The 25,167-nt window shown below is 42.7% G+C and overlaps 1 protein-coding gene across 6 annotated transcripts in view; it reads right to left on the bottom strand.

Moving 5' to 3' along the window:
• The window catches only part of dlgap1a (discs, large (Drosophila) homolog-associated protein 1a), a 539,147-nt gene that overhangs the window by 474,279 nt on the left and 39,701 nt on the right, over positions 1 to 25,167 (bottom strand). Inside the window, exon 1 of one of the 6 annotated variants that reach the window (XM_078397273.1) lies at positions 8,869 to 8,888. The exons of the other annotated variants lie outside the window; for them this stretch is intronic. The gene's annotated coding sequence lies outside the window, so the exon portion shown is untranslated. Of the gene's footprint in view, positions 1 to 8,868; positions 8,889 to 25,167 lie in introns of those variants that run through there. 6 annotated transcript variants of the gene reach the window in all.

Here is a 25,167-nt window from a genome sequence, read left to right as displayed (position 1 = left end):
TTATTTGATCATTTTTATTCATTTGCGGGATGTTAGAATTCTTATTGCATCTCCCATATTACAACAGTGATTGCACTACGAAAATATTCCACTTTGCCGAAAAATGTCCTAAGAGCGTAAATTGTGTTATTAAAATGCCTATGCCTTCTTTCTCCCAAAGGAACAAGGGAAACAGAAAGAGGAAAAAAAATAGGATCAGAATTTTAAAAGGTGTTCCAGGTTAAAGCCTCTTTAAAAAAATTATATTTACTGAAAAAAGTAAAATACATGTTGAAGATGATAAAAGTGGATAGAGCAGGAGCAAAAGGTCCTTTTTCTCCATAGATGCTGCTTGACTTGCTGAGTTTTTAGATTTTTTTTAGATTTTAGAGATACAGCGCGGAAACAGGCCCTTCGGCCCACCGAGTCCGTGCCGCCCAGCGATCCCTGCACATTAACACTCTGCTACACACACTAGGGACAATTTTTACATTTACCCAGTCAATTAACCTACATACCTGTACGTCTTTGGAGTGTGGGAGGAAACCGAAGATCTCGGAGAAAACCCACGCAGGTCACGGGGAGAACATACAAACTCCGTACAGACGGCGCCCGTAGTCAGGAGCGAACCTGAGTCTCCGGCGCTGCATTCGCTGTAAGGCAGCAACTCTACCGCTGTGCCACCGTGCCGCCCTCCAGCACTTTGTGTCTATCTTCAGCAATAGGTCAGTCGGCCGAAGCTAAAGTTTTATAAATTATTTGTATTTAAAATTGTTCTTTTATATCTACAGTTCAGCTGTGCATGGTTTCTATTATAGAAATATAAACTCCTATTACCTTTGAATGAAGTTATTAGTTGAGTGCCATGGTGCAAGAATTGAAAAATTGTCAAAAGGAGTGTACAATGTTTTTGTTTTTCATTTGCTGATAGCCTGCAGGCAAATAATGTAGCAATAAAACAGATGCAAAGAATCTGCACGATGAAATAAAAAATATTGACCTCTTCAATTGAAATATATTAATATATTATGTTATTTTCAAGAAGTTCATTACTTAAATTAAAAAAGAATGTATTATTACAGTGGATGTTATGGGCGTCTGTGTACCCTGGTGAAGTATTTCGCAGTCAGGTTTATTAACCTCCCACCAATGCTACAATCATTTTTAATGAATTTATGTAATTAAAAGACTGTGGGAAATGTGACACTTCAAAATATCACACTTCAAAATATCATACTTAATTACCACCTTGAGTAAGTATGCGCAATATGTGTATCTGATTGGCTGTATATCATCGACCAAAAAAATTAATCAGCTAACTGAGCAAAGGTGTGAAAATTAAAAATAACTTTTGCTAAGAGCAATGACATTGGGGCGGCACGGTGGCATGGCAGTAGAACTACCGCCTTACAATGGCAGAGACCCCGGTTCGATCCTGACTACGAGTTTGTACGTTCTCCCTATGATCTGCGTGACTTTTCTACGAGATCTTCGGTTTCCTCCCACACTCCAAAGACGCACAGGTTTGTAAGTTATTTGGCTTGGTATATATGTAAACAGTTGTCCTTAGTGTGTGTAGGGTAGTGTTAATGTGTGGGGATCCCTGGTCGGCGTGGACTCGGGTGGGCCGAAGGGCCTGTTTCCGCGCTGTATCTCTAAACTAAATTAAACATTAAAGTTTACAATGTTCACAAAATGAAAAAAAAAGCACAAAAATAGAATAACTTCTTGACTTCATCAAGCAAGCTTCATGGTCATCTGATTTGTTCATTTTTTCGACCTCATTTTCTGCAAGTCCTTTTATACAAAATACCTCACCAAAGTAGACAAATTCCCATACCCCCCCCATAATAACACAGGCTTTTCTGCTTTTCATTTTCATTAAGTAGTGAACTTTTGGAAAATAAACAGAATATATTAATACATTTAATAAAGTCTTTAATATATTCCTTTATTTGTCCCACATCGGGGAAATTTAAGTGTTCAATAAAACATTCAAGGCATGTTTAGTAAGTCTGCAGATGACACTAAAGTGGATGGTATTGTACAGTAGAAAGTGAAGATGGTTGTCAAAAATTGCAGCAGCATCGTGATCGGTTGAGCAGGTGGGATGACAAATGGTTGATGGAATGATGGAATGTAATACAGTGAAATGAGCGGTGTGGCATTTTGGGAATGACTTGGCAGGACTTACACAATGAATGGCAGGGCTCTGGGGCGTGTTGTAGAGCAGAGAGATCTAGGAGTGCAGGTACATAGTTCCTTGAAAGTGGCACCACAGATTGATAGGCTGGTCAAGATGGCTTTCGGCACATTGGCCTTCATCTGTCATAGTATTGAGTATAGAAGTTGGTAGGTTATGTTACAGTTGCACAAGACATTGGTGAGGCCACATTTAGAGTATTGTGCTCAATTGTAGTCACCCTGTTATAGGAAAGATTTTGTTAAGCTGGAAAGACTGCAAGGAAGATTTACAAGGACGTTGCCTGGGCTCAAGGACCTAAGCAAACCAGAGAGGTTGAGCAGGATAAGGGGTGATCTTATAGAGGTGTATAAGATCATGTGTGGAATAGATAGGGTAAATACACGGAGCCTTTTACCCAGAATAGAGGAATCAAGAAGCAGATGGCGAGGGTGGAAAGATGTAATAGAAACCCTCGTGGTAAATTTTCTCTTAAAAAACACAAAGGGTGATGGGTGTATGGAACGAGCTGCTAGAGGAGGTAGTTAGGGAGGTACTATCATAATGCTTAAAAAACATTTGGACAGGTACTGGATAGGATAGGTTTAGAGGGATACTAGACCAAGAGGACCCGTTGGGCCCAAACCTCTCCTGCATTGGTGCAGCACCCTCTCCTCCCCCCCCCTTCCCCGTCCCCCCTCCCCCCTCCATTCCTTCCCCTCCATCCCTCTCCCCTCCCCCTCCTCCCTTCCCTTTCCCCCACTCCATCCCCCTCAACCTCCCTTATCCTCTCTCCCTCCACCCCCTCCCTCCCTGGGAGATAGATTTAAACTTTAAAATGTGAATAACTTTAAAAATATCACACCGATTTCAATGAAACCTCCCATTAGCACCGAAGGGATGATGGTGAATAAGGTGGGCCTAAAATTGACGCGCTATCCTGTACCGTTTTGGCTGTAGTTCAGCAACAAACAAACAAACGGGAGTTTTGATCTTTAGATGGGCCAAATGCAGGGAGGAGGGACTGGTGTAGATTGGGCATATTGGTCGGTGTGGGCAAGTTGGGCCAAAGGGCCTGTTTCCACCCTGTGTGACTCTAGAACTAATATAAACTCTGCCCAGTTGTATTATTGGTGCATCATGTGCCTGTAATGATGGAAAAAGAGAAATAGTGAAATCATGAGCAGCAGCTGAGTGTGTGTGGAGAGAATTCTAATGAACTTGACAAAAAATACCATAATTATTTCAAGCTTATGATAAAATAATCAGATGGAATCCCTTGGAAAAGTTGGAAAGCAGTTAAGCTTAAAAAATACTTTGATATTTAAGAATGAGAACTGAGAAGGGAATATATCCTGGGAAACTGTGTCCATTTTTAATTGGGCAACGAACAGCCAGTTATTCTATACCATCAATGCCTTTTTTTCTCATCTAAAATGACAAGAATTGAACAGTGTGCTTAATGACTGACCCAATCTTCAACTCATTATTTTATGATCTGACTGATAATTCAAATTATTCCTCAAATAGGTTAAGTGAAATTAAAAATAATAATAACAAAGAAGAGTGGTAAACAACTTAGTTTGCAGTAGAAAATAAATGTTTTGATACTCTGAATAGAATGAAAGGAAAAATAAAAGTAAAGAACAGGGGAATTAACATTTCGTCAAAAAGAGGAAAAGCCATCACAAAAAAAACATCCTACAAGTTTAATATTCCAGGAGGAAAATGTTGAGATCTTTAACTATAAGATAACTATATGGAGAGATAATAGCAGCAGCACAATACCGATTTCAGAAAGGAATATCATGCTTGGTAAACCTGAAAGGGTTCTTTGAAGTGACAGTGAAGGCAAATGGTACATTAGCTTTCACAACAAAAGGATTGATGACAGAGCAAGGATATGTTCGGAGCTTGACGACACCAGGGGAATCAAGAACCAGAGGACATAGGTTTATGGTGAGAGGGGAAAGTTTTAATAGGAACCTGAGAGACCTGAGAGATGTTTGGTTAGAACAGGTGTCAGAGGTTATGGGAAGGCAGGGGAAGGGGGTTAGGAAGGAGAGATATATCAGCCATGATTGAATGGCAGAGTAGACTTGATGGACCGAATTCTACTCCTATTCCTTATGACCTTATGACAGCTTTCTCCATACAGAAAGAGGTGGGTACATGGAACAAGCTGCCAGAGGAGGTAGTTTAGAGGCAAGGTACTTTAACAACATTCAAGAAAAGGTTTAGAGGGATATGGGTCAAACATGGGCAGGTAGGACGTGTGGATAGGGCATCTTGGTCAGCATGGTCAAGTTCGGCAAAAGGGCCAGTTTCCGACCTGGATGACCACACTGAGTGTTTTGCACACTTCTGGCCACCTTATCTTAGAAAAAATATGCTTCCCATGAAGGGAGTGCACCAAAGATTATTAGTCTGGTTCTTGGCATGGCAGAATAGCTAGGCGAGGAGAAACAATGTCAACTGGTGTGTTTGGAAATGATTAGGAATGGTCTTCACAAGGTTAAACTCTAAGACGACTGCAGCCATCCTCGTAGATCAATGATTTAAAATGTAGGGCGAGTGGTAATCTGTCCGAATTTAGAGATGAAATTGAATTATTTCTGAGCAACAAAAAGAAGCTTTTAGCAAATACTGATATGGGTAGAATTAATTATTAATACAGGTAAGGTGGCACACTTTGGATTACTAGAATAGAATAGTTTGAATGAAGCAAACCTGGATGCTGTGGAAACATAGAAGAAAATGGTGGATAGGCTCGACTGGAGCGAGCGCCTCTCCATAAGATCAAACTCGCGGACTGGACATAGAAACATAGAAAATAGGTGCAGGAGGTGGCCATTTGGCCCTTCGAGCCAGCTCCACCATTTATTGTGATCATGGCTGATGATCCACAATCAGTAACCCATGCCTGCCTTCTCCCCATATCCCTTGATTCCGCTAGCCCCTAGAGCTCTATCCAACTCTCTTTTAAATTCATCCAGTGAATTGGCCTCTACTGCCTTCTATGGCAGAGAATTGGACAAATTCACAACTCTCTGGGTGAATTTTTTTTTTCTCATCTCAGTTTTAAATGGCCTTTGAACTTTGGAAATGGCACCAAATCTGGCGACTCAAAAATAATTTCACAGTGTTTTGCGCATGTGACAATAAAGTACTATTGAACTATTAAACGTTGTTAGGTACAGCAGCTCAGCTGAATAGGGCCATGAAGGCTAATATTAAAAATTGCCTTTTAATGCAAGAAGCACAAAATATCAGTCAAATTATATTGTCGAGTTTATATACAAAAGAAACAGAAGCTGATAGATTTGTGAAACAGTGATGCATGCTGGATAAATGGCCTTTAAATATTATGCAGATTCTTTAACATGGAAACCCAAGAGGTCAATTTCATAAAAGGAAAGACAATAACATAATAAACTTATAATATGGGACAAACGCAGGCGTGTGGGACTAGTGTAGATGGGACATGTTGGTCAGTGTGGGCAAGTTGGGCCGAAAGGCCTGTTTCCATTCTGTAAGACTCTTTGACTCTATAACTTCTTCCAGCTTCACTCTATAACAAATTCCAGACGCTACAATTCGGTAATGGAACAACTGATAAATGTTTGTTTTGTTACTTAAGCTCTGGTTAAAGCTTCATGTCTGCCTCTGGTTTGTGAACGATTCTGAAGGAAATTCCCTGGTCTAATAAATAATTGCATATTGCAGAAGGCCACTATTATCAGAAAGCTAAGTATTTTACAAAACGTTAGATTCAGAATGCGTTTGCACAAGAATAAATGGTCAGTAATGACATAATTAAATTTTGGGGTGTTATTCCGAAGGTTATAATCCATTTAAACTCTTGTTGTAGTTTATTACACTATTATTACACTTGAATGGATTACAGGCAGAGCGGTCAGGAAGGTTTCTTGGATGTGGATGTGACAAGCGGTCTACTAGGTTAAATTGCTTCTTAGAGCACAAAAGAAAACTGATCAGTCATGTCCTGATATAAACCACCAACAATTCCAATATATATTATGCTAATCTAATACAGACAGTAAATTTTAATGGGAGAATTTTTAATTTATTTAATGTTGACTTTTAAGGTGCTTCCATGGCTTAAACAGCTCAAGATAATTTCCCAAATTGGTAATATTTTAAATATTAACTATTTTTCCTCAGTTCATTATCCATAAATTATAATCAACCTTTATTGATTTTATAATTCATCGTCTCTTTTCTAAAGTTTTATTCACATTATAAAAAATGGGTAAAGTGCACAATTCCCGTCAAAGACCTTAATACCTGTTGGCATCATTGCCTTTAGTTTTAGTTTAGTTGAGTTTATGTTTGTCACATGTGAACAGGTACAGTGAAATGTTTTTTTTATTGCATGCCATTCCAGTAGGCAGAAAGACTGTACATGATTACAATCAGGCCTTCCACAGTGTAGAGATACATGATCAAGGGTAAAATAAAGATTTTAGTGATTGTAATAAATAGACAATAGACAATAGGTGCAGGAGGAGGCCATTCGGCCCTTCAAGCCAGCACCGCCATTCAATGTGATCATGGCTGATCATTCTCAATCAGTACCCCGTTCCTGCCTTCTCCCCATATCCCCTGACTCCGCTATCCTTAAGAGCTCTATCCAGCTCTCTCTTGAATGCATTCAGGGAATTGGCCTCCACTGCCTTCTCAGGCAGAGAATTCCACAGATTCACAACTCTCTGACTGAAAAAGTTTTTCCTCATCTCAGTTCTAAATGGCCTGCCCCTTATTCTTAAACTGTGGCCCCTTGTTCTGGACTCCCCCAACATTGGGAACATGTTTCCTGCCTCTAACGTGTCCAACCCCTTAATAATCTTATACGTTTCAATAAGATCCCCTCTCACCCTTCTAAATTCCAGTGTATACAAGCCTAGTCGCTCCAGTCTTTCAACATATGACAGTCCCGCCATTCCGGGAATTAACCTAGTAAACCTACGCTGCACGCCCTCAATAGCAAGAATTAGCAAGAATGATAGCAGATCCACTTCTGGGACCAGCACACAAAGAGTCGCCTGGCTTCGGGGCCATCACGATATTCCTATTTTGGGAGCATTAATAGAAATTTAATTTCAAATGTTTGGGCAAAGATGCAGATTCACTTTGACCATTCAGGGGAACCATGTAATGAGTGGGACATATACTACCACCACTATCCAAAACAGATTTTTACTCTGATTTTAGTTTAGTTTCGTTTAAAGACACAGCGCAGAAACAGACCCGTCGGCCCACCGAGTCGGCGCCGACCAACAATCCCCGCACACGAGCACTATCTTACACACTAGGGACAATTTACAATTTTTACCGAAGCCAGTTAACCTACAAAACCTGCACATCTTTGGAGTGTGGGAGGAAACCGGAGCACCCGGAGAAAACCCACACGATCACGGGGAGGACGTGCAAACTCCGTAGACAGTACCCGTGGTCTGAAGAAGGGTCTCGACCCGAAACGTCACCCATTCCTTCTCTCCTGAGATGCTGCCTGACCTGCTGAGTTACTCCAGCATTTTGTGAATAAATACCTTTGATTTACAATAGACAATAGACAATAGGCGCAGGAGTAGGCCATTCGGCCCTTCGAGCCAGCACCTCCATTCAATGTGATCATGGCTGATCATTCTCAATCAGTACCCCGTTCCTGCCTTCTCCCCATACCCCCTGACTCCGCTATCCTTAAGAGCTCTATCTAGCTCTCTCTTGAATGTATTCAGAGAATTGGCCTCCACTGCCCTCTGAGGCAGAGAATTCCACAGATTCACAACTCTCTGACTGAAAAAGTTTTTCCTCATCTCTGTTTTAAATGGCCTCATCTCTGTTCTAAATTTTGTACCAGCATCTGCAGTTATTGTCTTATAGTACCCGTGGTCAGGATTGAACCTGGGTCACTGTCGCTGTACGCAGCAACTCTACCGCTGCGCCACTGTGCAGCGGTGTCGAGGATATCTAACTCATTAATATACAACACAACACTTCACTCATGTTAATTTAAGCTCTCCAATGAGTAAAATTTAAACTTCATAATGACAGGTTCCAAAATTCTCAATTTGCTGCTATAGTTTTTGTTTATTTTCTCTCCGTCAGACCTTCATACACACAGCAGCAGTTGGCAAGCCCCATAGATGATATTACAGAGGGTTTGCGACTTTCAGATAGACACAAAATGCTGGAGGAACTCAGCAGGACAGGCGGCATCTCTGAAGAGAAGGAATGGGGGATGTTTCGGGTCGAGGAGGGTCTCGACCTCAAAACATTACCCATTCCTCACTCCAGTACTTTGTGTCTACCTTCGGTTTAAACCAACATCTGCAGTTCCTTCCTACACATTTGCTACTTTTATACGCATTCTGTTTCTTGTCCTTCAGTCGGACCATTTTGATGGATCATTGGGCTTTCAACCTCTGACTCACCCTTCACAGGTAACTAGGATGAAAAAGAGCATTGATGAAAAATCAAAATAATGTACATGTGTGTGTTGAAAGGCCACTCACACACTGACCATGTCTGTACAGAGATTAGAAGCCCAGTTCAGGCATGAGTGGAATGAGGCCTTGCATTCCATTAATAAATCTCTATCCACCTATCACTCGCTTAGCTTTGTCCCATCTCCATCTCACTTCCAGTTTTCCCACCTCCACACAATCAGTCTGAAACTTTACCTGTTCATGTTCTCCAGGGATGCTACCTGACCTGCTGAGACCCTCTCAGTCTGAAGAAGGATCTCGACCCAAAACGTCACCCATTCTTTCTATCCACAGATGCTGCTTGAACCGCTGAGTTACTCCGGCATCTATGGTGTAAACCAGCATCTGCAGATCCTTCCTACACACTGCTGAATTACTCCAGCACTCTGTTGTTTGTTTTTGCTCAAGATTCCAACATCTGCAGTTCCTTGCAAGTCCATAAGTAAGTCTGATCTAAGTTTGCGAGGAAGTCTGATTGGCAAGTCCTTCTTGCTTGTTGATATTGTTGACAACACTTCCATCTTCTTACAAATCCAAGGACAGAAACTGAAAGGACAACAATTTACCGGCTTAGATGTGTTCTTTTCTTTTGCGATACCAAGTGGACTGGACAGCCTTTCATGGTTAACAGTTGTTCAGTTACTTTGATGACAGAATATGTAGCCCTTTCAGTGCCCATGGCATTCAGTATGTTTAACAAGACCACAAGATAATGTTCCAGAAATAGAGCCTTTGAGCACACTCTGCTATTTACCCAAGTCACGGTGATCTTCCACCTTAGTTCCATTTTCAGCTCTGTATGAGAGGAATAAGTGGCAAAGACTAGAGGTGAGAAGGAAACAAAAGGCTGCCACATGAGGAGAGAAGTAGACGAGTGAAACGTGAAGCAGAAGGGAGGGATGATAGAGGTGGAAGGAGACATAGAAACTTAGAAACATAGAAAATAGGTGCAGGAGGCCATTCGGCCCTTTGAGCCAGCACCGCCATTTATTGTGATCATGGCTGATTATCCACAATCAGTAACCCGTGCCTGCCTTCTCCCCATATCCCTTGATTCTGCTTGCCACTAGAGCTCTATCTAACTCTCTTTTAAATCCATCCAGTGAATCAGCCTCCACTGCCTTCTGTGGAAGAGAATTCCACAAATTCACAACTCTCTGGGTGAAAAAGTTCCTTCTCACCTCAGTTTTAGATGGCCTCCCCTTTATTCTAAGAATGTGGCCCCTGGTTCTGAACTCCCCCAACATTGGGAACATTTTTCCTGCATCTAGCCTATCCAGTCCTTTTATAATTTTATATGTCTCTATAAGATCCCCTCTCATCCTTCTAAACTCCAGTGAATACAAGCCTAATCTTTTCAATCTTTCCTCATATGACAGTCCCGCCATCCCAGGGATCAATCTCATGAACCTATGCTGCACTGCCTCAATTACAAGGATATCCTTCCTCAAATTAGGAGACCAAAACTGTACACAATACTCCAGATGTGGTCTTACTAGGGCACTATATAATTGCAGAAGAACCTCTTTACTCATATACTGAAATCCTCTCATTATGAAGGCCAACATGCCATCAGTCTGAAGAAGGGTCTCGACCCGAAACGTCACCCATTCCTTCTCTCCTGAGATGCTGCCTGACCTGCTGAGTTACTCCAGGTGATGCCATTAGCTTTCTTCACTGCCTGCTGTATGCACGCCAACTTTCAGTGACTGGTGTACAAGGACACCCAGGTCTCGCTGCACTTCCCCCTTACCTAACCTGACACCATTGAGATAATAATCTGCCTCCTTGTTTTTGCCACCAAAGTGGATAACCTCACATTTATCTATTTTTATACTGCATCTGCCACGCATCTGCCCACTCACTCAACCTGTCCAGGTCACCCTGCAACCTCCTAACATCCTCTTCGCAGTTCACACTGCCACCCAGCTTTGTGTCATCTGCAAACTTGCTAGTGTTACTTCTAATTCCTTCATCCAAATCATTAATATATATGGTAAACAGTTGCGGCTCCAACACCGAGCCTTGCGGCACTCCACTCGCCACTGCCTGCCATTCTGAAAAGGACCCGTTTACTCCTACTCTTTGCTTCCTGTCTGCCAACCAATTCTCTATCCATGTCAACACTCTACCCCCAATACCATGTGCTCTGATTTTGCTCAGAGGGGGGGACAGTGGGGGAAATGGGAAAGAGAGGCTATAAGACGGAAATGAGGGATTCGGGAATGGGAGATGCATGTACACAGGAGGGGAGAGGAGCAGGGTGACTGGGGGGAGTGAGTGGGGGGGGTGTTGGTAGAGGATTTACCGAATAGTAAAAGGCTTGGATAGAGTGGATGTGTGGAGAAGAGGAGGAATTTCTATAGTCACAGAATAGTGAATCTGTGGAATTCTTTGCCACAGAAGGCTGTGGAGGCCAAATTGATGAATATTTTTAGGCTGGTGGTAGATTCCTGTTTAGTATGAGTGTCAAGGTTTAGGGGGAGAAGGCAGGAGAATGGGGTTAGGAGGAAGAGATAGATCAGCCATGATTGAATGGCGGAGTAGACTTGATGGACCAAATGGCCTAATTCTGCTCCGATTACTGATGACGAGTGGATGTGCAGCAGGATGGGGGATGCAGAGGAAAAAGAGAGTAAAGTGGGGAGGGGTGTTACTTAAAATTGGAGAATTCAATGTTCATACAGTTGGGTTGTTAGCTATCTCAGCAAAATAAGATGTGCTGTTCCTCCAATTTGTGTGGCCTCATTCTGGCAATGGAGGAGGCCAAGGACAGAAATATCCATCTGGGAATGGTGAGGAGAGTTACAATGGTGATCAACCAGGAGATCCAGCAGGCCCAGGTGGACTGAGCGGAAGCATCTTCTTTCCATAAATTACTTGATTAGCTCCTTTCATTCTAATCCGGATGTGACCTATGAACTGGACCCTACGGGAGATTGTAATTGTAGATATAAATTTTGATATGTGATTTATTGCAATTACAAATTACAATTCATACCACAATTTATATAAGGCTGCTGTCTGTGTTTACCTTGTCTGTACCCATGTAATGTGACTTCATCAGATTGCTATCCCCTTATTAAGGTTAATTTTATTCCTTAGGAGCAGAATGGTCCAATTCACTTGTTTAGTTTGGTTTAGAGTTATAGCATGGAAACAGGTCCTTCGGCCCATCGAGTCCGCCCCGACCAGTGATCGTACACTAGTTCTGTCCTACACATTGGGGACAATTTCCAGAGGGTAATTAACGTACAAACCTGCCAGACTTTGGAAGGTAGGAGGAAACCGGAGCGAGCCCACACTGTCACAGGAAAAACGTACAAACCCTGGTCAAACAGACAGCACCCGTAGCCAGGATCAAATTCAGGCCTATAAGAAAATAACTGCAGATGCTGGTACAAATCGATTTATTTCACAAAATGCTGGAGTAACTCAGCAGGTCAGGCAGCATCTCGGGAGAGAAGGAATGGGTGACGTTTCGGGTCGAGACCCTTCTTCAGGCCTCTTGGCACTGTAAGGCAGCAACTCTACCGCTGTACCACTGTGCTGCCCAATTTGTGGCTGTGAGAAAATGACTGCAACCTTCTTGCAGTTCCACCTTCCTCGTGAAGACTGGATTTCACTCCTGGCGTAATGAAAGGCCTTAGTTACATAATTAATGTGGCAAATCAGGCTGACCCATCTGCGAGTGGAAATTGGCAGTTGCACAGACATTTATGGCAGTCCTCACTTTATTCTCATTGGCAAGCCAGGTATTTCATTGCTTAGTGGCTTCATCTGTTCTTGTTCCAGATGGTCCAATTCACTTGTGGCCTCCCTACTGCTGTGCTGGAGTTCACACAGTCCTCCAGCATCAATCACAAGAAATTAAACCAATTGTGGTATCTGTGTTGTCAGCTCGAGTTTTTGTAATGGAGCTGCTTTAGTCTGTTATCACCTGGGAACACCCATTTTGGGGCATTTTCTGCACCCACTATACTAGCAACACCAACAAGGTCACAGATTTCATCACTTCAAGCTGCTGGTTTTGTTAAATTTTCAGTTTCAGTTTCATTTATTGTCATGTGTACCGAGATACAGTGAAAAGCTTTTGTTGTGTGCTAACCAGTCAGCAGAAAGACAATCTCTCTCCCGAGATGCTTCTCTCCCGAGATGCTGCCTGACCTGCTGAGTTACTCCAGCATTTTGTGAATAAATCGATTTGTACCAGCATCTGCAGTTATTTTCTTATACTACATTATATAGCAGAAAGACAATACATGATTACAAGCGATCCATTTACAGTGTATAGATACATGATAAGGGAATAACGTTTAGTGCAAGGTAAAGTCAGCAAAGTCCAATCAAGGATAGTCCGAGGGTCACCAAAGAGGTAGATAGTAGTTCAGCACTGCTCTCTAGTTGTGGTAGGATGATTCAGTTGCCTGATAACAGCTGGGAAGAAGCTGTCCCTGAATCTGGAGGTGTGCGTTTTCACTCTTCTCTACCTTTTGCCTATCAATGAATGTGTGTTCTGCATGATTTGCATTTCCCAAAGTTTGCAGGGTGCTTCTCATTTTCTTGTGCAGATTAAACTTTTCGCAATTGGCATCTCCTAGTGCAGAATTTGTACATGAAGGCATACATTAGAGAATTTGAAATTGTGCCAGCACCATTTTCTGCCCATTCATTCTCATGAAAAGAAATTAATAAACACCCAAATCCCAAATGCATGCTCTCAGTCAGTGAGACTCAAAGAGAAAACTTTAATCCATGAGCAATTAAATAGGTGTCATAAGAATAACTCCTTTTTCTCCTAAATAATAATTGCTCCTTTGCAAGATCTTTACAAGTCAATTAACCCTTTACCAAAAATGCAGGAATGTGTATCTGAACTGCATTTGTTTACCTCCAGAAGCTTGTCAATTGTGTGACTGAAAAAATAATACATATTTGAGTTACTGTAATTCAGAAACCTTTCCTTTCACTAAGAATTTTAAACACGCAACTATGCTATATCAATAGGTGATGGAAACCAGGGAAATATAAATCAGTTAGCGTAACATCTGCTGTCAGGTAATTGCCAAAGTCTATAATTAAGGGGATTGTGATTGACGACATTGAAATTTTTCAGTTGCTACATCAAGGATCTTTAAAGGGCAGGATATCCTGATGAGGCTGACTAGGTTTTTGAGGAAGTGACTAGAGTAGTGGGCAGACGAATACTTGTGGATGCAACAATTCTGGATTTCCAGGAACTGCTCCATCATTGTTCCACGGATCAGCTGATCCTATTAACTGTAAAGTACTTATGGAGAAGGATGTGGAGGGGATGTTTCCATTAGTGGGAGAGTCTCAGACCAGAGGCCATAGCAACAAAATAAAACGACGTACTTTTAGGAAGATGTGGAGGAATTTCTTTAATCAAAGGGTGGTTAATCTGCGGAATTCATTGACACAGAAGGCTGTGAAAGCCGTTAATGGATATTTTTAAGGCGGAGATTGATAGATTCTTGATTAGTATGGGAGTCAGAGATTATGGGAAGAAGGCAGAGAAGAGATTGAGAGGGAAAGATAGATCAGCCATGATTGAATGAAGGATTGCACTTGATGGGCCAAATGGCCTAATTCTGCTCCTATAGCTCATGAACTCATAAGATTAGCCTACAAGTTAGGATCTTAAATTGAGGCAAGGCCAATTTTGGAGACATTAGGCATGAATATGCGGAGGTTGATTGGGGAGTCCGTTTGCAGGTAAGGAGATGGCTGGCATGTGGGAACCTTTCAAAAGTGACATAGTAAGAGCCCAGGGGCAGCAGACTTCTGTCATGGTGAAAGGCAAGGCTGGTAAGTTTAGGATTCCCTAAACTTACCAGCCTTGCCTTTCACCCTGACAGAAGTCTGCTGTCAGAGATGTTGCGTCTCTGGCCAGGAAAGGAGGCGTAAATTACATTTAGTTGTTCGGGCTCAAGCAAATCCCTCTGCAAGTATAAATAGTTCAGGAGGACACATAAGGCGGCATTAAAAAGAGGACACGAAATGGAGCTGGTAGGCAAGGTAACAGGAAAATCCTAAAAGATTCTACATGTATATTAAAAGTAAAAGGGTGGCTAGGGAATAAAAAGGGGTCAGCAAAGATCTTGATGGTCAAAAGACCACACTGAGAAGACGAGGGAAGCTGCAGAACGGAGGCATAGGAGATGTGTTGTCTTAGATGATATACAAATGACCAAAAAGGAGGTATTAGCAGTTTTAAAGCACACTAGACGGGCATGGACCCGTTGGGTCCAAATCTCTCCTGTGGGCCCAGCAACCCTCCCCCTAATGACGATCCTGCGGCCCCGGCAACCCTCCCCCTACTGATGATCCTGTGGGCCCAGCAACCCTCCCCCTACTGATGATCCTGTGGGCCCAGCAACCCTCCCCCCAACTGACAATCTTGTGGGCCTGGTAATCTTGCAGGCCCAGCAAGCCTACCCCAAGTGACGATCTATGGACCCGTTGCTGGACTGGGAATGTCCCCCGGGGCCGTGGGCGGGCGAGGGGGGGCATGGAAGGGGAGAGGGAGCCACTCACCTCGGCCCTGTGTGGCCAGCGCTGCAGCCAGAGCGAGCCGTGGACCCGAAGCCTCTCCTGCAGCTAGGCGGCGAACGGCAGCAACGGCCATCTTATTGGACCCTCTGCCGCCGCGCTGCACCATGGGAGGGTCAGGCCAGGACGGGCGCCGGTCCTCCCAGGCGGGGTGGGGGGGGGGAACGCATTTATTAAATTTAGCGGCAGCTCGTCGGCTCACCACCCCCCCCCCCCCTCATTGGCCGCCACTCTCGTCACTTGGGTGAGTCCCATTGTGATGTCGAACGCTGAAGACGGCCAGGATAAGTTGAAAAGGTAATTTTTAAACTTTAAAATGTCTATAACTTTTAAAAAAGACTAATTTGAATGAAACTTGGGTACTACAAACCCCAGGACAATGGTGAGTAAGGTGGGCCTAAAATTGTCGCGCTATCGTGTGATGGGGGAACAAACATAAGGCACAAACAGGAAGATGGTGTTTGGGAACACATAAGGGAGATGAGGTGGGCAGATGGGAACAAAGGGGCTGATGGGACCCAATGGGAGGAGTTTTTGGATAATGGCCAGGTGGAGTCGGTAGGGAAGAAGCTGGGTATAAGGGAGGAGAAAAGAAAAAGGTATGAGTGGCAGCATATGGGTTAATAGAGGGGGAGCAGTTTACCTGAATTGAGGGAAGTCATTGCTCATACAGTTAAGTTGTGGATTACAGAGGAAGAATAAGAGGTGTTCTAAGAATAAGTGAGCATCCTAACGCATGGCATCCCTGTGTGGTATCTCAGCTGCACAGAGGCAGAGAGGAAAGCTCTTCAGCGGGTAGTCCATAGAGCTCATAAGACTATCGGAACACAGCTACCAGCCTTGGAGGGTATCTACAACACACGATGCCTCAGAAAAGCCACCAGCATTCACAAAGACTCCTTACACCCCTGCAATAGTCTGTTTGAACTTCTACCATCGGGAAGACGATACAAGGCCTTCTATGCCCGCACCTCCAGACTCAGGAACAGCTCCATAGCTGCCATGAACCGGTCCTGCTGAGCCGGATGGTCACATCGCAAAGTGAACCGGCACAGACCTACTTGAACTTTATACTGTTTAAAAATGTTTCTAATTTTGTTTCACTGGGTTGTATAAATTAATACTGATTAGCTAATTAATTTATTGCATCGTATGGGAGGTGCATTCCCAGTACAATGACAATAAAGATATATTGTATTGTATTGTATTGTATTGTATTGTTCTTCCTCTAATTTGTGTTTGACCTCTCCCTGGTAGTGGAGGAGGACAGACAGGGCAATGTGCCAAAGCCGACACCTCATCTTCACCTGGTCTCACTGAAGGAGAGGAGGCCCCAACCTCAGCGATCAAAAGATGGGTGACACAGTGAATCATGGAAGGATTGTATTTTTAATGCTGGCTGAGCGGTCTAGGATTAGAAAGAATCGTCTAACATTAATGTCAGGTTCTTCCAGAATGAAAGCCATAAATATTTTAAAGCTCCCAAGGTGATTGAAATTTGAGATTCTCACCCGCAGACCGCAAATAATACTGTGCCAATTATTAATTTCATATTCATTTCAAATTTCATATTTGCTTTTCATATTTGAAATTAATGTCCGTGAAGGCATAAGGTGGAAGAACTGGGCAAACCAAAGAAGTCAGTAATCGGTCATTGAAAGCAGAGCAAGCTTAAAGGTGAAGAAAGATACAAAAAGCTGGAATAATTCAGCGGGTCAGACAACATCTCTGGAGAAAAGGAATAGATGACGTTTCGGGTCGAGACCTTTCTTCGGACTTTAGAAAGTGTAAAAAGAGGTATAGACGGCGATGTAGTGATATAGAACAAACGAATGAAAGATATGCAAAAAAGTAACGATGATAAAGGACACAGGCCATTGTTCGCTATGGCCTAGGTGAGAACGAGCAATAGACAATGAAACTCAACAAGACGGCTTCGAAGCTGATACGACAGGTGGGGAAGGGATGGAGAGAGAGAGAATGTGAGGGTTACAAAGTTTATGAAATCATTATTCATACCACTGGGTTGTGAGCTGCCCAAGCTAAATATCAGATGCTGTTCCTCCAATTTGCGTTTGGCCTCACTGGTTATATATTTTCTTAGATTCTTATATTCCTAGAGCTTTACACATAATTGCATTTATAACAATGATAGGTTTTAATATTTTGCTTTATACCTTACTGAAACAGAAAGGAAATGACAAATTGTTAAATGTAAATGCAAATGTACAAATACAAATTCCAGTGATGGATAAACAAAATACTATTTCCATTTTTATTTGCAAATGAAAAGCTTAAAATAATTTTCCTTCATGGATCGAGCAGAATGAAGCTCAAATCATAATCAGACCGAGGTACAATCCAGGTCCTCTGTGTACAAGTTGTGAGTCATCAATACATTTGCTTTATATCACAAAAAGGAATTCAGGTTGGTACTGAAAAATCCCATTTCCTTTGCACATATAATAATGCCGTGATAATGTTAAACAAAATGGAGCAACTCTTTCCCCTATGTGTATGAGAGGGGATCTTATCGAAACATAAGATTATTAGGGGATTGGACACATTAGAGGCAGGAAACATGTTCCCAATGTTGGGGGAAGTCCAGAACAAGGGGCCACAGTTTAAGAATAAGGGGTAGGCCATTTAGAACTGAGATGAGGAAAAACTTTTTCAGTCAGAGAGTTGTGAATCTGTGGAATCTCATCAGTGCCTTCATTCCTTCCCGCAGATCTAATTGAGGAGAATATACCAGGATCTGATGGCAACAGAAGGATCAACAGACGGAGAAGCAAACCAGAGACAGATTAGCAGAGTTAGGTTGAGTGATAGCTGAGACGCAAGAAACTGCTACTTCCTCAGAAGGCTTAGGAAGTTTGGCATGTCCCCTACAACACACACCAACTTCTACAGATGCACCATGGAAAGCATTTTATCAGGATGCATCACAGCTTGGTTTGGGAACAGCTCCATCCAAGACCGCAATAAATTGCAGCAAATTGTGGACGCAGCCCAGATCATCACACAAATCAATCACCCTTCTATTGACTCCATTTATACCCCACGTTGCCTCAGCAAAGCCAGCAACATCATCACGGATCTCCCATCAGGCAAAAGGTACAGAAGTGTGAAAATGCACACCACCAGATTTGGGGACAGTTTCTTCCCAGCTGTTAACAGGCAACTGAACCATCCTACCATAACCTGAGAGTAATGCTGAACTACTATCCACCTCTTTGATGACGGACTATCCTTGATCAGATTTTGTTGGCTTTACCTTGCACTAAACGTTATTACCTTATCATGTATTGATACACGATAAATGGCTCGATTGTATACATATTTCTGCTGACTGGTTAGCACGCAACAAAAGCTTTTCGCTGTACAGAGCTTTATTTGTCATTCGGTACCGAGGTACCGAACGAAATTACATTGCAGTCACACACAAAAAAAAAAGAACACAAGACACATGACCCCAACACAAACATCCATCACAGTGACTCCAAACACCCCCTCACTGTGATGGAGGCAACAAAACGTCCACTCTCTTCCCCACGCCCACGGACAGACAGCTCGTCCCCGACTGACCCGCACAGTCCCCGCAAGGGGATGGAAGTCCCCGCGGCTGAGCCGCACCGGGCGCTGAAAAGTCCCGCGGCCGAGCCGGGCGATTGAAGGCCCCGCGGCCGAGCTGTACCGGGTGCTGAAACGTCCTGTGACCGAGCCGGGCGATGGAAGGCCCCGCGGCCATACCGTGCGCTGCTAAGTCCCGCGGCCGAGCCGCACCGGGCGATGTTAGGTCCCGCGGCCGAGCCGCACCAGCGATGTAAAGTCCCGTGGCCAAGCCGCGCCGGACGATGGAAGGCCCCGCAGCAGAGCCGCACCTGGCGCTGAACCGTCCCGCGGCCGCGCCGGGCGATGTTAGGTTCCGCGGCCGGGCCGCACCAGCGATGTAAAGTCCCGCGGCCTAGCCGCACCGGGCGATGTTAGGTCCCGCGGCCAAGCCGCACCAGCGGTGTAAAGTCCAGCGGCCGAGCCGCACCGGGCGATGGAAGGCCCCGCGGGCGATGGAAGGCCCGCGGCCGAGCCGCGCCCCGCGCCGTGAGGAAGAGACCTAAAAAGGAAAGGTTTCCCCCACCACCCCCCACCCCTCCACACATACACAGCCAAAAAACAAAAACAAAAACCATCCCAACACCGACACACAACAAAAAAAAGGAAAAAAGACGAACAGACTGCCAGCACATTAGTACACATGTGCTGGCACATGTACACATGATAATAAACTAAACTGAACTGATCTTGCATAGAACATAAAGTGTTGGAGTTACTCAGTGGGTCAGGCAACATCTCCAGAGGACATGGACAGGATAGGTGACGTTTCGGATTGGGACCCTTCTTCATTAAGTGATATCATCATTAGAAATTTCCAGGCATACAGGGGAAAAGAAAACAAAAGAGTGGAGGAAAATACTGGCAAAAAACAAAGCAGATTCCTAACATTTTGTACAGTTCTTGGTGTTAGCACCACAGGCTCCACAAGCTTCTCCAATGAAAATTGCCCGACTGCCATGAATACCAAATGGTGGTTCAAAAGCTCCTAGTTTCTTGTTCATCCGAAAGACAAACAAACTGCTCAAGAATCAATTAAGAAGCCCTGGCGAGATAAGTGCCAGGAGTAGCTGAGTCCATGTACTATATACAGGAGCATTGGGCTTTGTATCTTAAAATGATATGAAAAGTGATTGCAGTTGCTCCGGTATTCAAATTCAAAGCTGTTGCTTGCTCCTCTCCTCAGACGGCACAGCCATGCCAAACATATGGAAGGAGAAAAGTGCAAGCTGAGTTGAGATTTGTAATTCATGATTCCATCTCTCCTCAGCCCACTGTCAGTATGGCAGCCCTTCTGTCTCTGCTGAATCAGTAACAGAGCTGGATGCTGGCTTTGGCTGGCAGGGACAAACCCATCCCGTGTTGCTAACTCCATCAATCACATTCCGTAAAAAGACATGGCAGAAATCTTCCTGCTGTTGGCTGTCACTTTCTGGAGTAACTGCAACTGTGGAGAAGTTTAATCTTTTAAACTTAAAAAAAAAACTAAAACCTATAAGAAAGGCTCCAAAGCCAATGCAGAGCCATCAACACAGGTGCACAAAGTGCAACTATATTTTCCATCCAATGCCATTGTGTCTTCCCATTCTTACAATCAAAATTATTACAATTTTATATTCACTTGTAATATAACCTCTTTTAACCTTCTCTTTTAACCTTTTCTCTTCTACAACACCCTTTTAGGCATCACAGATAATTTAAGCCTTTTCAATATAATGAAGTGCAGGATAATAATAATATATTCTATTGATTAGATGTCTTGCCTATAAAACACCCCTTCCCATTACCTCAAACAACAGGGGGACAGGCTGCCAATGGAGCATTGCTTCAGGAAGCATTTTTGTGCCTTGCAGACTTACCCATGACATATGAGATAGAATAGCCACTCATGTTAATATTTTCAAGTCTGAATAATAATATTCCGTCTGAAGAAGGGTCTCGACCCAAAACGTCACCCATTCCTTCTATCCAGAGATGCTGCCTGTCCCGCTGAGTTACTCCAGCATTTTGTGTCTATGATATAGACACTCTTTTTTCATCTCTATTTCTGTCTATGATATAGACACTCTCTTTTAATCTCGATGTCTATAGATACTCAGTTTAAATATTTAAGTACATCAATGCTCTTGCCTTGGAGTTCTGGTGAGAAGTGTCCAAAATTACCCAGGGGCCAAACCAGATTTCAATATGAGTCAAACCCAGTATATTTAAAGCTACAGCCTTCACATTGAAGCCTAGGGCTATATAATGCATAGCTGATGGGGATTCAAGTTTTCAATCATGTGTTGATATATCAAGTAAAGTTTCAAGTACTCTTAAAATCATTTTTTTTAAATGTTTGTACCATATGTAGAACTTGTCAACCATTCTGATATGCTAGCAAGTTTAATCCCTGCAGCTATCATTCCTTGCTAATTGAACTAATTTCCTCTGGGTATTTTTGAGTACATTTCAACAGAACTTCCATCCAATGATTTCGTCCAAGATTCCATCTAAGCTCCGAACTACACAGACTCAGATAACATTATTTTAGTCTTTGCACTATTATTGTTTGCTTGTTTTTTTCATATACCAAACTTTTTTGATGTTTACAGTGTTCACAGAGTACTTTGTGTTGTGCTGATTAAAGTAAAAATTCCATTGTTCCGTTTCGGGAGATTCGGTAATAAAACACTCTTGATTCTATTACAGTGATACTGCAAATATGATGCAGTATGTCTTGTTACCATGATGTTTAAGATACATACATTATCTTACACCTGTACAAGATATATAGGTGCAAGTATGTGGATACAGATACTCATCTAGATAAAGTAGATACAAAATGTTGCAGTAATTCAGCGGGACAGGCAGCATCTCTGGAGAGAAGGACTGGGTGACTTTTCGGGTTAGTGACCCTTCATATACAAATCTGTGCCTTGTATCCCTATACATGTTTATTTTTATGGCGTGTTTCAAAGCTTTGCTTACCAGAAGACCTGCCAAGCATCCAGAGTTCTTTGATATATGAACAATAAAAAAATATTGTCTATGTCTTGGAAACATCTATTAGTGATGTTATCACAAGTACACTGATGGATCTGGAATCTACTGTGTGGTGACAACAAGACTATTGGCATTCTTTGTCATTCCTCTGTGAAAATTACAGCACCTTCAGGATTTTCACACATGCATAATTTAACACCAAAGTTCTGAAGTTGCTGGCGTTGACTCACCATGCCTTCGTCATCAAAATCAAACAAAATCCCTCGAAGCTGGCATGAACCTGCCAGTTCCGAAAAAGCTGTCTAAAAAAAATTACCCTGAAAATCCTATCCAGAAGGAAAATACTTCCAATGTTGGAACTCTTCACTGAAATAGAAAATGGTGGAAATACACAATAGAGCCATTCTTACATGGTCACACACATGACTAGTCATATTTGACCTCTTACCCTAAACATAGTCAGCATAACATTAAAATTTCACTTGATAAACTTCGACATATATAAGTCATATACACAGCACAAAACAATATACCTGTAATGCTTTCAGAATTAGAAGGGATGTATTCCACAATTTTTCCACATTTTTGGTCACACACGTGATTAAGAATGGCCCAATGGGACAAGCTGTCTCCGCAGAGAATGAAATAGTTAATGCTTCCTGTCAATTATCTCTTATTAGAAAATACTTAACGAAACCCTCGGGTGGACATTCTGTTGAAAAGTACTCAAAAATACCCAGAGGTGAAACTCCATGTAATATCAAAATCAGCTGATGATGGAAATTTGGAATAAAAACAGGATATGCCGAATATACTCAGGTCAATCAACAAGTGTGGGAAGGGATGCAGAGTTGATGTTCCAGACACTGAAACTTGAAACATTAACTCAGTGTTTTCTTTCTACAGATGCTGCCTGGTTTTTTGAACATTTGCAAATTTTCTGGTTTTATTCCAGATTTGAAATGTCAAAGCCAGGATTTAAATTTCTGAAGATAGGACAGCCACCTAAATGTCAGCAGTTGCTGCCTGACCTGTGACGCATTTGCCCATTTATTTATAATTCAGATGAACAGCACAGAAGAGCGGCGCAGTGGCACAGCGCTAGAGCTGCTGTCTTACGGTGCCAGATGCTCTGGTTCGATCTGGACTACGGGTGCTGTCTGCACAGTTTGTTCGTTCTCCCTGTGAACACGTGGGTTTTCTCCAAGTGCTCCGGTTTTCACCCACACTCAAAAAATTTACAAGGTTGTTGGTTAATTGGTTTCAGTAAAATTGTAAATTGTCCCTAGTGTGTGGGATAGTGCTCATGTACAGGGTGATCGCTGGTCGGTGCAGTGTCGTTGGGCCAAAAGGCCTGTTTTGGCAATGTATCTCTAGTCAAGTCTAAAACAAATGCTTTTTTTTGGCTCTCAGTCAAAGGAAAAGGTCATCAATTCCCTATGCATACATGATGAAAATACTGTGCTTAGTTATCAGGATGTAAATATATTTTTCATTATCATGTAGCAAACTCTAAAAGACTAATTTAATGATTGTGCCTTGAAATTTTGTCACATGGATACTTCAAACTAAGAGCGATCTAGAAATCACGTTTCATAAGAGGCACGATAAATAGCCAGAGCATGGCACGTAATAACTGATTTAGTTGTGAGCCTGCCACTACAAACCAATATTAGAGGGATTTGGGAGATTGGAGACTTGGGCGAGTAACTAAGCATGAAGTCGGTGATCAGGATATTGGGTCATATGGGGTACTAGGTCAGGAATGATCTGGTTCGGTGGAACGCAGAGAGGTGAGATCAGTGGATAGGTCATGGTTGATGACACTTAATAGGCTCTCCGTCAAGATTGAAGCCCATTGAATAAATGGGTGGCAGTGGTACAGCTAGTAGAGGTGGGGTTTCCACAGCTTTATTGATTGTTAATGTGTAGCCAATGTTGTAACAGAAAATTGGATTTACTGTCAACTAAGTTTGACTTGTGGATAATTATTTCATTCTCTAATCAATACCCAGTTTGTAATCTAATTAAGTCTTTCTGTAACCCTCATTCTGTAATCAAGACCTATTAATATAGACCTATAATAATGTACTGTTAATATAGTTTTTGTTTAATCTTGTCAGCTGAGAATGTAAAAGCTGTACCAAAGTCGTGCTCAGATCAGATATTACTGGTCTCCTGGTGAGCATCAGTTTTAATAAATCACCTGTTACTTTGAACACCAACTCTGCGTGGCCTTTCCATTTGCACTTACACTCTGCAATACTGTTTCCATGCTGTATGCCTCTATGACTATGTTCTACACCAGGGAAGCTAGAGGAAACCCATACATTCACAGGAGAGCCCCTTATACAGCAAGAATACCTTCACATAGAATGAAACGATTAACTGATGAACCAAACGTGACATGAAGAATTGTCATTATGCAGTGAGTATTTACCAAATGGAAACCCCTTACATGATTCAACTTCTTGGTCATGGATCATTTTTCCTCTCTGATTTTTATTGTTGATTTTGATAATTGAATGAATGAATGAATAAGTTTATTGGCCAAGTATGTGCATATACAAGGAATGTGCCTTGGTGCTCCGCTCACAAATGACAACACATACAATTTAACAATTAAGAATAGAGCATAAACACAACAAAACAATAAGGATACAACATTACGGTCTAAACATGTGGGTGAAAATAAACTAGAGCAAGAAAGAGACTACAGACTTTGGTTATTGAGTAGAACTACTACTCGTGGAAAAAAAAGCTATTTTTATGTCTGGCTGTGTCTGCTTTGACAGTCCGGAGTCGCCTTGCAAAGGGAAGTGCTTCAAAGATTTTGTGGCCAGGGTGAGAGGGGTCAGAGATGATCTTGCCCGCTCGCTTCCTGGCCCTTGCAGTGTACAGGTCACCAATGGGGGGAAGGTTGCAGCCAACAATCTTCTCAGCTGTGCAAACGATCTGTTGCAACCTCCGGATGTCATGCTTGGTGGCTGAGCCAAACCAGACCATGATGGAGAAGGTGAGGACAGACTCAATAATAGCAGTGTAGAATTGGACCATCATTGCCTGTGGCAGATTGTTTCCTCAGTTGCCGCAGGAAGTACATCCTGTTGGACCTTTTTGACTGTGGAGTCGATGGTGGCCCCCCCATTTAAGGTCCCTGGAGATGATGGTTCCAAGGAACTTAAATGACCCCACAGATGTGACTGTGGTGATGTTGATGGTGAGTGGGGGAGGGGGAGCTCTTCGAAAATCTACAATTAGTTCCATTGTCTTAAGAGCATTGAGCTACAGGTTGTTGCGATGGCACCAGGACGCCAGCTGTGT

This window comes from Rhinoraja longicauda, chromosome 4 (assembly GCF_053455715.1).
Source record: "Rhinoraja longicauda isolate Sanriku21f chromosome 4, sRhiLon1.1, whole genome shotgun sequence".
Taxonomy (NCBI): Eukaryota; Metazoa; Chordata; class Chondrichthyes; order Rajiformes; family Arhynchobatidae; genus Rhinoraja; species Rhinoraja longicauda.
The sequence above is the reverse complement of the archived record's forward strand: the minus strand, read 5'-3'. Positions and strand labels throughout refer to the sequence as shown.